Source organism: Bidens hawaiensis, unplaced genomic scaffold (genome assembly GCF_021521415.1).
Source record: "Bidens hawaiensis isolate Kalapana, Puna unplaced genomic scaffold, B.hawaiensis_p1.1 tig00012999_1, whole genome shotgun sequence".
In the NCBI taxonomy this organism is placed as follows: domain Eukaryota; kingdom Viridiplantae; phylum Streptophyta; class Magnoliopsida; order Asterales; family Asteraceae; genus Bidens; species Bidens hawaiensis.
Genome location: NW_027492089.1, coordinates 465,109 through 474,755, shown reverse-complemented (window position 1 = coordinate 474,755; position 9,647 = coordinate 465,109). Strand labels below are relative to the sequence as shown.

The 9,647-nt window shown below is 33.0% G+C and overlaps 1 long non-coding RNA gene across 1 annotated transcript; it reads left to right on the top strand.

Annotated features, from left to right (window-relative positions):
- The first annotated feature begins 3,030 nt into the window (after positions 1-3,030).
- Positions 3,031-4,007, top strand: LOC143542870 (uncharacterized). Its single transcript, XR_013136971.1, has 3 exons — positions 3,031-3,115; positions 3,211-3,303; positions 3,817-4,007. It is a non-coding gene; the product is annotated as an uncharacterized LOC143542870 (long non-coding RNA).
- The last annotated feature ends 5,640 nt before the right edge of the window (positions 4,008-9,647 follow it).

Here is a 9,647-nt window from a genome sequence, read left to right as displayed (position 1 = left end):
CACTTAGTATTAATGACACTAATTTATGATTTTAGTGGCACTTTACGTATGCCACTAAAGATCTAGTGTCACTTATTTATAATGACATTTAGCTTGTGTGTCACTAATTTAGGTTTTTAATGACACTTTGCGTGTGCCATCTTTGCTTAGCACGCATTATTAGTGGCATTTAGTTATAGTGCCACTAATTTATATTTTAGTGGCAGTTTGTATATGCCGCTAAAGATCTAGTGTCACATGTTTTTAATGACATTTTGCTTTTGTGCCACTAATTTATGTTTTCAATGGCACTTTGTGTATGCCATCTTTTCTTAGCACACATTTTTAGTGACATTTATTATTTAGTGCCACTAATTTTTTAAATTTTAGTGGCAATTTTGCGTATGCCACTAAGAATAGTGTCACGTATATAATGGTGTTTAGCTTCTGTGCCATTAATTTAGGTTTTTAATGGCACTTTGCGTTTGCCATCTTTGCTTAACACACATTTTCAGTGACACATAGTTTTAATGCCACTAATATATAAGTTTAGTGGCTCTTTGTGTATGCCATTAAAAACCTAGTGACACACATTTTAATGTCATTTAGCTTTTAGCTCAGGTATCTGTTTTAGTTTTATGTTTTCTCCATAAGTGTCATGGAAATTGAAAGAACGATAAATAAAAGCAAAAAGCACGAAAGACACATATTAATATATGTCAACTTATAATTTTAAAAAACAAAGCACTTAACCCAAACTACATATTTGCGAAGAACCCCATCTTTAACACGCTTATAAACCCAAAATCGATCCTAAATCACAAATTCGTTCTCTGATTGCAAACTGGACGAAGCTTGATTGCGAGTTAAAGCTATGATTCATTATATTACTATCTCGAAGCTTCATCAATCACTATTATTCATCTATCTTCTTCTTCTTCGTCTAAAACCCTAGCAACCTCCATTTTCCATAATTTATTCATTTTGTACAGGTTCGTGTGCTTCCTCCTCTACTCTAATTGTGAATTAATGTTCGATTATCAGTTAATTCAAGATGAATTGGTACTTGAGTTGCTAATGGATGTTAGATTATTTGTTCATTAACTTGATATGAATCGACAAATTGATTCCTTATGCTCATATCTGTATGTATTGATTTCTGGTTGTGTGGATCTGATTAGAAGCTTCGTTTGTGATCATTTACGGCTCTATTGTATATGTATGATGACATCTGATTTGAATTCTATTTTATTCCATCTGAATTTGATGATTTGATGCAAATTATTGTTAAGCTCTGCTCGTATCTGTGACCTAATTTTGTTTCGCTATATTCCCTTTTTGTTAGATTTATACAATTTTATTTGTTCGAATACGACTTAGAGTTAGGGCACAACCAAGTCGGATTCGATTTGCTAGACTTAGAGTGAAATGGCAATCGATTTGGGCTAGAAATTTCTCTGTGGTGCTTGAATCATCCGCAACCTGCCAGTCCTGCCTCTATCCGTTTCGTCTTCCATCGGTTCTACTATCCTCCAATTGATTCCAAGTTAGTGATTAGCATGTAATTGTCGATTGTGCTCACCTGTTTTATTTAGTTCATGTCTAATTTGATTCAATCATGATAGAGACACCACAATTTTGTGACTAACATTCCTAAACAGCGACCGTTGTTGGTCTAGGTTACGTCTTTCTTGTTCGTTATAATTGAATGGATCAATGATGTTATTAAAGTTCAATTTTTTTATCAATGATGTCTAATGAACTATCTGGTGAGTTGGTTTTTAGGATTTTATAAAGTGGATCTTTACTTTCATTTTTTAATTTAAATAGGTTGTATATTATAGGTTTGGTGGGATTTGTTTGAATTACTCACGTGTGCTATTCATATGGTTTGGTTAATGTTGAGGATAAAATTAAGGTGATTCTATTGTTTATTAAGTAATCAACCTTTTTGTATAACTTATTTGCAATCCCATTTCAGCATCAGTCTATGCTAACTTAATTTCAATAGTTCTGTTTCATAATAATTTATTTGAATGCTGCATTCGTCTTCCAAGATTTTTTAGGTTCCTACAACGACCATTGTCTCGACGTATTTCAACACTTAGGGTAACCAAATGTAAAGAAGCGTATGCTTCAATTGGATGTGGTTCACATCTCATAAATATAACAAATGAACAAGTAATGTATATTATATATGACCTTCTTAGTTAGCTTAAAGATATAATATTAATATTGGTTATCCCTTTTAAATTGCAGTCTTTGCATTATTTTGTTGTTGACAAAGGGTTCATTTGGTGTCTTTTTATGCAGATAAAAATCATTCTTGCTGTTATTGATGTACTTAAAATTTTTCATGCTGCTATATCCTTGGTAAGTGCAATTGAGACACTTAATCGCCCCAAAGTATCTCATATTTTTTTGTTTCTTATTTAATATGCATGTTAAATGGGCCGAAACTGAAATTGACCCGAAACTGGTTAATAACCGGTCTTGGTGAAACCGGTTACATTCCAATTATAACCAATGATTAGAAACCGGTTTGGGATTTTTCACATAGAAACTAGTTAATCGAAACTGATTAATTATCGAACATTGGCTAACAAGGCTACGGGTGCAAACGAGCAAGCCGATCCCGTACTAGACTAGGCTTGAGCTCGCCTTGTTTAACATACACAAAGCTTGGCTCGTTTCGATCTCTATTTCTAAAGCTCGAGCTTGGCTCGTGAGTAGTTTTTTAAGCTCGGCTCGGTTCGTTTACTATTTATTAATTAATTTTTATATTTTCTCATGCTATAGTGATCTTCAAATCAATTAGAGAGTGACAAAATTCACCGTGCCATTGTTGATGTTTAATAGGGTAGCAATGATGTTGAGGTTTCTGGATCACCAACAGAGAAGTCCATTATTCAATAGGGGCTAAATGTTAGTTGCTTCTTCATAAATTTTCTACATATTTTCATCTTCTATATATATATATATATATATATATTATAATATGATAGTATGACACCTTATCATTTTGGCTTATATGCAGCTTGGAATGAATTTTGAAACAGTCAGATCAAAGTCTACAATTATCCATGCATTTCCATTTAGCTCAGAGAAGAAATGATGCGGAGTCGCAGAGAGACGAGTAATTTCACAGCCTTTAATATATTTCATTCCCATATTTATAATTTGTTACATGATTCACTTGAAATATTACCTTTTTGGTAATTTTATTTTCAGTCTGATTCTGAAGTTCATGTTCATCGGAAAGGAGCTGCTGAAATCGTTTAAGCTGACAGTAACGAGCGGCTCGTTCCATTGGATGAAGCAAAGGTATGCGAAATCAGTATATCTTTAACATAAACATAGCTCAAGCTTGACTCATTTCGATCTCTATTTCTAAAGCTCGAGCTTGGCTCGTTAGTAGTTTTTTCAAGCTAGAGCTCGGCTCGGTTTACTATTAATTAATTAATTAATTAATTATTAATTATTTGTTTTCAATTATAGTTTTATATATAGCATATTACTTGGTTATTATTTCAAAACTCTGTGTGTGTGTGTGTGTATATATATTATAAAAATGCTAAGGATCGTTTAGGCTCACGAGCTGAGCTCGACAAGTGAAGCTCGGGCTCGTTTAGGCTCGACTTGATCGACCGTTTTTAGTAGCCAATCTCGAGTATCTTACAAGCGGCTCGGCTTGTTTTGTTTCCCTCTAAACAAGGCTAGTGTTGATATGGTTGATTTCGATAGATTATTATCGGTTTTAGGTTAATAATTATGCCGGCTACACAAGTTAGTGTCCATATTGTATATATAATGAAAAGTTCTTATTTTTCTTATTAGGTACATCGCAAGAAGATTGAAGATAGTGAAAAGTGTTAATGAGCGTGGTGAAGTTTTCAGTTTTTATCCAAATATTTGTTACTTTTCTTTTTTATGTTTGATATTGTTTGGATTTGAGAGTTATTAGATGTTTGGTATATGTTGGGAATGTGATTGATGAAGATATTTTGATTTCCATATTCAAAAAGATTTAAGTGGCATTAGAAAAAAAAGTGTCACTAAGCCCAAAAGTTAGTTTGTAGTGGTAGACATAAGAAGTCATTTAAAGTCTACAGTGACAAAAGAAAAGTGGCATTAAAAAAGGTTTCTAGTGGCACAAAAAGTCCAAAGGTTTGTAGTGGCTGACAGAAAAAAGTGACACTAAAGGTTTGAAGGTTTGTAGTGGCAAACAAAAAAAATGTCACTAAAAGTCTAAAATTTTTTAATGGCATACGAAAAAAAGTGTCACTAAAAGCCCAAAAGTTTGTAGTGGCAAACGAAAAAAGTGCCACTAAAGGCTTTAGTGGTGGCACTTTTAGTGACACTTTTTTTGTGTGTCACTCATTCCAACAAGGTTCTGTAGTGGCACTTCTTTGGGTTCTTGTGACACTTTTTGTGTGCTATGGCTTTTTATTTGTAGTGTTATATACATAAAGAACAGCCTTCGTTACAAATTTTATATTTTAATTATTAGAACGATATTGTTTATCGTGCAAATTAATTTTGGTTCAAGAAATGAGTGTGATGCCTAACAATATCTGCATGAGACAGAAAAGCTACATTATATTAATAAACATATGAAAAAAATTAAGTTGATTAAAACTTGGCTTCCAAAAAAATTGTCTTTAATATAGGGAAATTTCCCAAGGTAACCATATTTGACCAATTTGTTTTAAAAATAGCATAGATTTACAAAAGATCCCAAAATAGTCAATTTTTTCATCGGGTCCGACTGAATTTAAACGTCGTCTGACGGGATTTTGGAACCTTTAAAATCTCGCCACGTGACAACGTTATATAATGGATCTAACGGGTGGGTCCGACTGAATTCTTCATCTTCTATCTCTCAAACACTAAACCTTCATAACCAACCTCCATCTCCATCTTTCTTATTTCTTCACAAAATCAATTAAAAGATCAATAGTGCAAATTGCTTAGTTTTTCGAGAAGACATAACCATAGTTATTCAATTTCACTCTAGAACTCAAAGTCAAAAATCCCCTAATTGAAAAATCTAGGGTTCGTCGGACAAAGTAAACAGTCTGATCCGGCGGAATCATGAACTGAACCGTCAGATCCGACAATGTTTTCCTCCGACGTTTCGTCCGGCTAATCGGTCGGCCAAAACCTTAAAACATCAGTGCCGACGGGAAAGCTTGATAAGCCGCGCGTCAAGATAAGCTAAAAATTTCGTCGGATCAGGAATGGTTTTCGTCAGATCCGACGGAATAATTTAAGCTATTTTGAAAATTAGTTTTGGTCTTGATCTAGAATTAGAAAAATTTGATAAAAATGACTATTTTAAGAATTTTTCCTTTCAAAATTAAATGATATTGTTTATCCTCTTAATATCTTAATCGATTGACTAACAAGGATTCCCAATATCCCAACACTTGCTACCTAAACTCGCAAGATCATGGGTTGCTCTTTCCGAGATTGCTTGGGTCAATTTGAAGGATTTGAATACACTTGTGTCAAAAAAAGGAAAGATACTTGGTCTCAGTAAACTTTATAATTACCATAAAATATATAAAAAATAAAAGAAACATTAATTAGTTTCTTAATATCAAGATTAGTTAGCAACCTCATGAGTGTTCATAATCACAAAATCCACCGGATATAGGTGGATTTTAAGTTGTTGAATGTTGGAAATAATATTGTTATTGCATAAAAACACATATTTCCAGTCTCTTTCTAAGTCAAATTTTGGTGAATCTTTTACTTAAGATAGTCATATGCATATATACCTTCTTGATGGGACTGATTTTCCAACATTCTCCTTCTGTTCATCATTCATTATCTTTGATTTTCCTATCTTTTCTTAAGATTAACTCAAACGCACCACTTGTCTTTATTATACACCATTAGGGTTCTTTCTGTTTTTATATTTTTCCCATGTCAATTTAGGACACACCTCCTTATGTACATGTATAATGGTATTATTAATTGTAGTTTTATTTTGGCCTAAAAATAAAACTTGCTTTTCTTGAAAATAACTCAAAAGAGACCGCCAGCATTCGTTCAGCTCGCAACAATCCAATTAGTTCTATGGACGAAAAAACATTAGACATTTCATCTTCTAAAACCAATACTTTTGATGTTATTTGACATACAATAATTTCTATATGCCTATTTAGGTTGTATTTTGTAAATAAACACCTGAGGCGCCACCACCATCCAAGTCAGGCACCACCCTTAAATAGCCACCCAACATTAACCAATTACCCCATGCATTCGCCCACCCAATCTTGGCGTTGAGGCAGAGCCGGCCAAAAGGGGTGGCAGGCCGGGTAGTCGACGGCCATAGGCTCGACACCCCGTTAGGCCCTAATTGTTTTTTTTAAATTATATGTATTTTTATAAAAAAAATATGTATAATCAATGTTTCAACACAATTACATAACTACTAGCTTAGTCTAGTGACAAAGAGATATGATATCTAACCAAAAGGTTATGGGTTCAAGTCTTATTTGAGACGTTTTTAAGTTTATTTTTGTACAAAAGTTTTTTACACAACTCAAATCATAACCAAGTAAAGTCCATTTAAAATTAAACTGTTTAAACCCAACAAAATGTTCCTTTTACTTAAAGCCCAAAAAAAATCCGCCTTTGGTCCAAAAAAACATTTCGCCTTCTCGGAGCTGGCCCTGCGTTGAGGGTGCACTTAGCCTTGGTGTTTACATTGAGAAATTTTGTGACTTTAGAGGAAATGAGACTAGTGAGTAAACAAATATACTATGATCATAAGAAGAATGAATACATTAGGTAGGAGTCTTTTGTTTAGAGCTTATTGAAGACCATTGGCTAGGAGTTTTTTGTTTATTTTTAATTATAGGAACATGGCTGTTATAAATGATGAGATTCCTTAGGATTTCCTCCTTTTGAATTGTATATGTGTATTACATAAAGTGAGATGTACCACATATATGCAATGAATGTGGCAACAAGATTGAATAAATGAGTTTATACCAGTTTGATGTTTAGTGGTGGATGGAAGTCAAATTAACACAAGTTGGAGCTGTAAGTATGAAAGCTTTTGTCTGCTTATGTTAGAAAAATTGACAAGAGAGACGACACTTTTAGGATTCAGTTAAGGCAGCCATTGCTTCATCGCTGCATGGTGTATAGCTACTTCTGTATAAATACCTATAGCCTTCTTCTAGCTAGTCATATTCATGTATATACGGTTGGCTTGGCCTCTCTCTCTCTCTCTCTCTCTACACACATATATATATATGAAAAATTAGTTTCAAAATGTCCATTTTGAATAAGGTGGTCAGGGTTTTGTTCATAATTAGTCATCACAAATTCCCCAAATATCAATGATAAAAATTGTCGTATCGTCTCTTAAATTTGTCAGACTCACTTATTTTAAACTAGTAGCTACTTGCCATGTGTCATACATACCGTCGGATTCTCATATATACCGTCAACCTTACATATATACCCTCGGAAGACGGTATATACCGTCGTCCTTGCATATATGTACCGTCGACCTTGCAGAATTTAGAAAATGATTTAAAAAATTAGATTCTTTTACAAAATAAATTATTAAGTTAAGATCCCACGGCATATTTGTGAGGCACACAGTATATACCATCTTCTGACGCTATATAAGTATGGCCGACGGTATATATCACACGTGACAAGTAACTACTGGTTTGAAATAAGTGAGTCTAAAGAAGTTTAAGGGATTAGTCAAAATTATTGGTAATGGATATTTGAGAAATAGATGATGATTACAGACAAAAGCTTGATCATATTGTTTAAAATTGACATTTTGGGGATATATTATGCAAAATTGTCTTCCAACCTAAATTTTGTATATTAAAATCCTAACTTGTAAAAGAATACACAAAAAAGTCACTCAAAACTAAATTATTAGGTAGATTAAAGAAAAGATGGTATAATTTAACTCTTACTTCAACTGCCTTGTGAATCTTGTATGCGTTTTCAACAAAATTATAAGCCAGGCAACCTTCCTCATTATTTGATGTAATTTGCGTTTGAAAGCACTTCTAAAACGACTTAAATTAAATGCACATATACTAATAGTGTATTAACGTGGTTAACTAGGTGATTCCTTAAAAGTCTATACATTAATTAGATTAGACTCAATAATCTTGAGCCTTGACTACCGTCGATTGTTTTCAAGCCCTCCTTTAATAATTTCTTTTTTGAATGAAAACTTTTTGTAAATATGAGAATGACCCAAGTACTTCTACATTCGAACTCTAACCACCTACCTCATTCACATGTTGATAGACCAATAAAATTTTTTTATAGGGTCAATCGAAAATTTAACATACTTAGTATTATAATATTTCTTTCACAAGGGACGGCATGTGATACGTCCGTGTCACACATCACATAAAAAAATCATATGGTATGCCCACTTTAAATTATTTTCCATCATAGGGTTTCTCAATCTTATATTATCAATATGATCATTTTTGTTCTATTATGCATGTATTCGTGGTAGTCGTGGTGACGCTCGTGGATGTTTTCTTATCATGGAGATTGACTAGCCATATGACATGCACATAACTTCATAAGTCTTGGTAGTAGTGATTGTAGGCAGGTAGCCAAGCGTATACAGCCGATCCCATGACTGATCATATGCATGGGGGCGGCTACACAAAGCCCCATTGGAGCCTGATATTCTATCGACTCGGAAGATTATAAGCAATCTGGCATGGTATCCACACAAAAAGCCATTTAAATTTATGTTATTGTATTTTGGTTGAATTTGTAAAACAAGTTTCGTAATCACATTTGAATTTTTTATTTATGATTATTATTATTATTTGCAATTATTGAGAAGAAAAAATGTAGATTAGCTTGTTTTTTTTATATTATTTTCGCTACAAATGCGTGAAGAAAAACAAAGAAAAAACCTCTATTACCGATTTGTTAACAATTAACATACTTTGGTTGAAGTTAAACAAAGAAAGAGAGGACAGAGATACAAATGCAATAATATCTCTTGGTTTGTGTGGATATCATATTCACCTTATGTTAACTCCATGACCTTTAATCGTAAGACGTCCTTCATCAGTCTTCCTTTTAAATGGTAAGATCACCTTTGTATAAACTTCTCTTTAATAGGCCTAGAGACCAATCTCTAATATGATAAGATATAACCGGTCACAACGTATTCCTTAGTACAATACGGAATGGATTACAAATAACCTCCCACTTTTAAGGAAGTAATCGACTTTGTTCAGTAATTGTAAAGTTAGAAACGAGAGTTTAAATTATTCTCTAGCTTAATTTTCTCTTGCTTAGAGATTTTGATGTAAAAGAGGATAAAAGTATTGGAAAGATATTTGTTTAAATGAAAGTGAGAAAGAGAGAGAATTAAAAGTTCATAGGGTTGGACCATGCTTGGTCCGTAAAGTTCAATCACACATATAAAGTTTTATCTATGAGTTGTTCTTTAAAACTTATATAACTATGATACATTTTTAAACATTTTATCAACCTTTCTATTGTATAGCTTTTAATTTCATATATTATATTTTTTTAAAATGTTTATAGAAAGTTTTATTCGTTCTACAAGTATTTTGGTTGATCTCTTAACACATTCCATTTGAATGAGTTCTTATTTCATCTCTAACCATCTAAGGCTA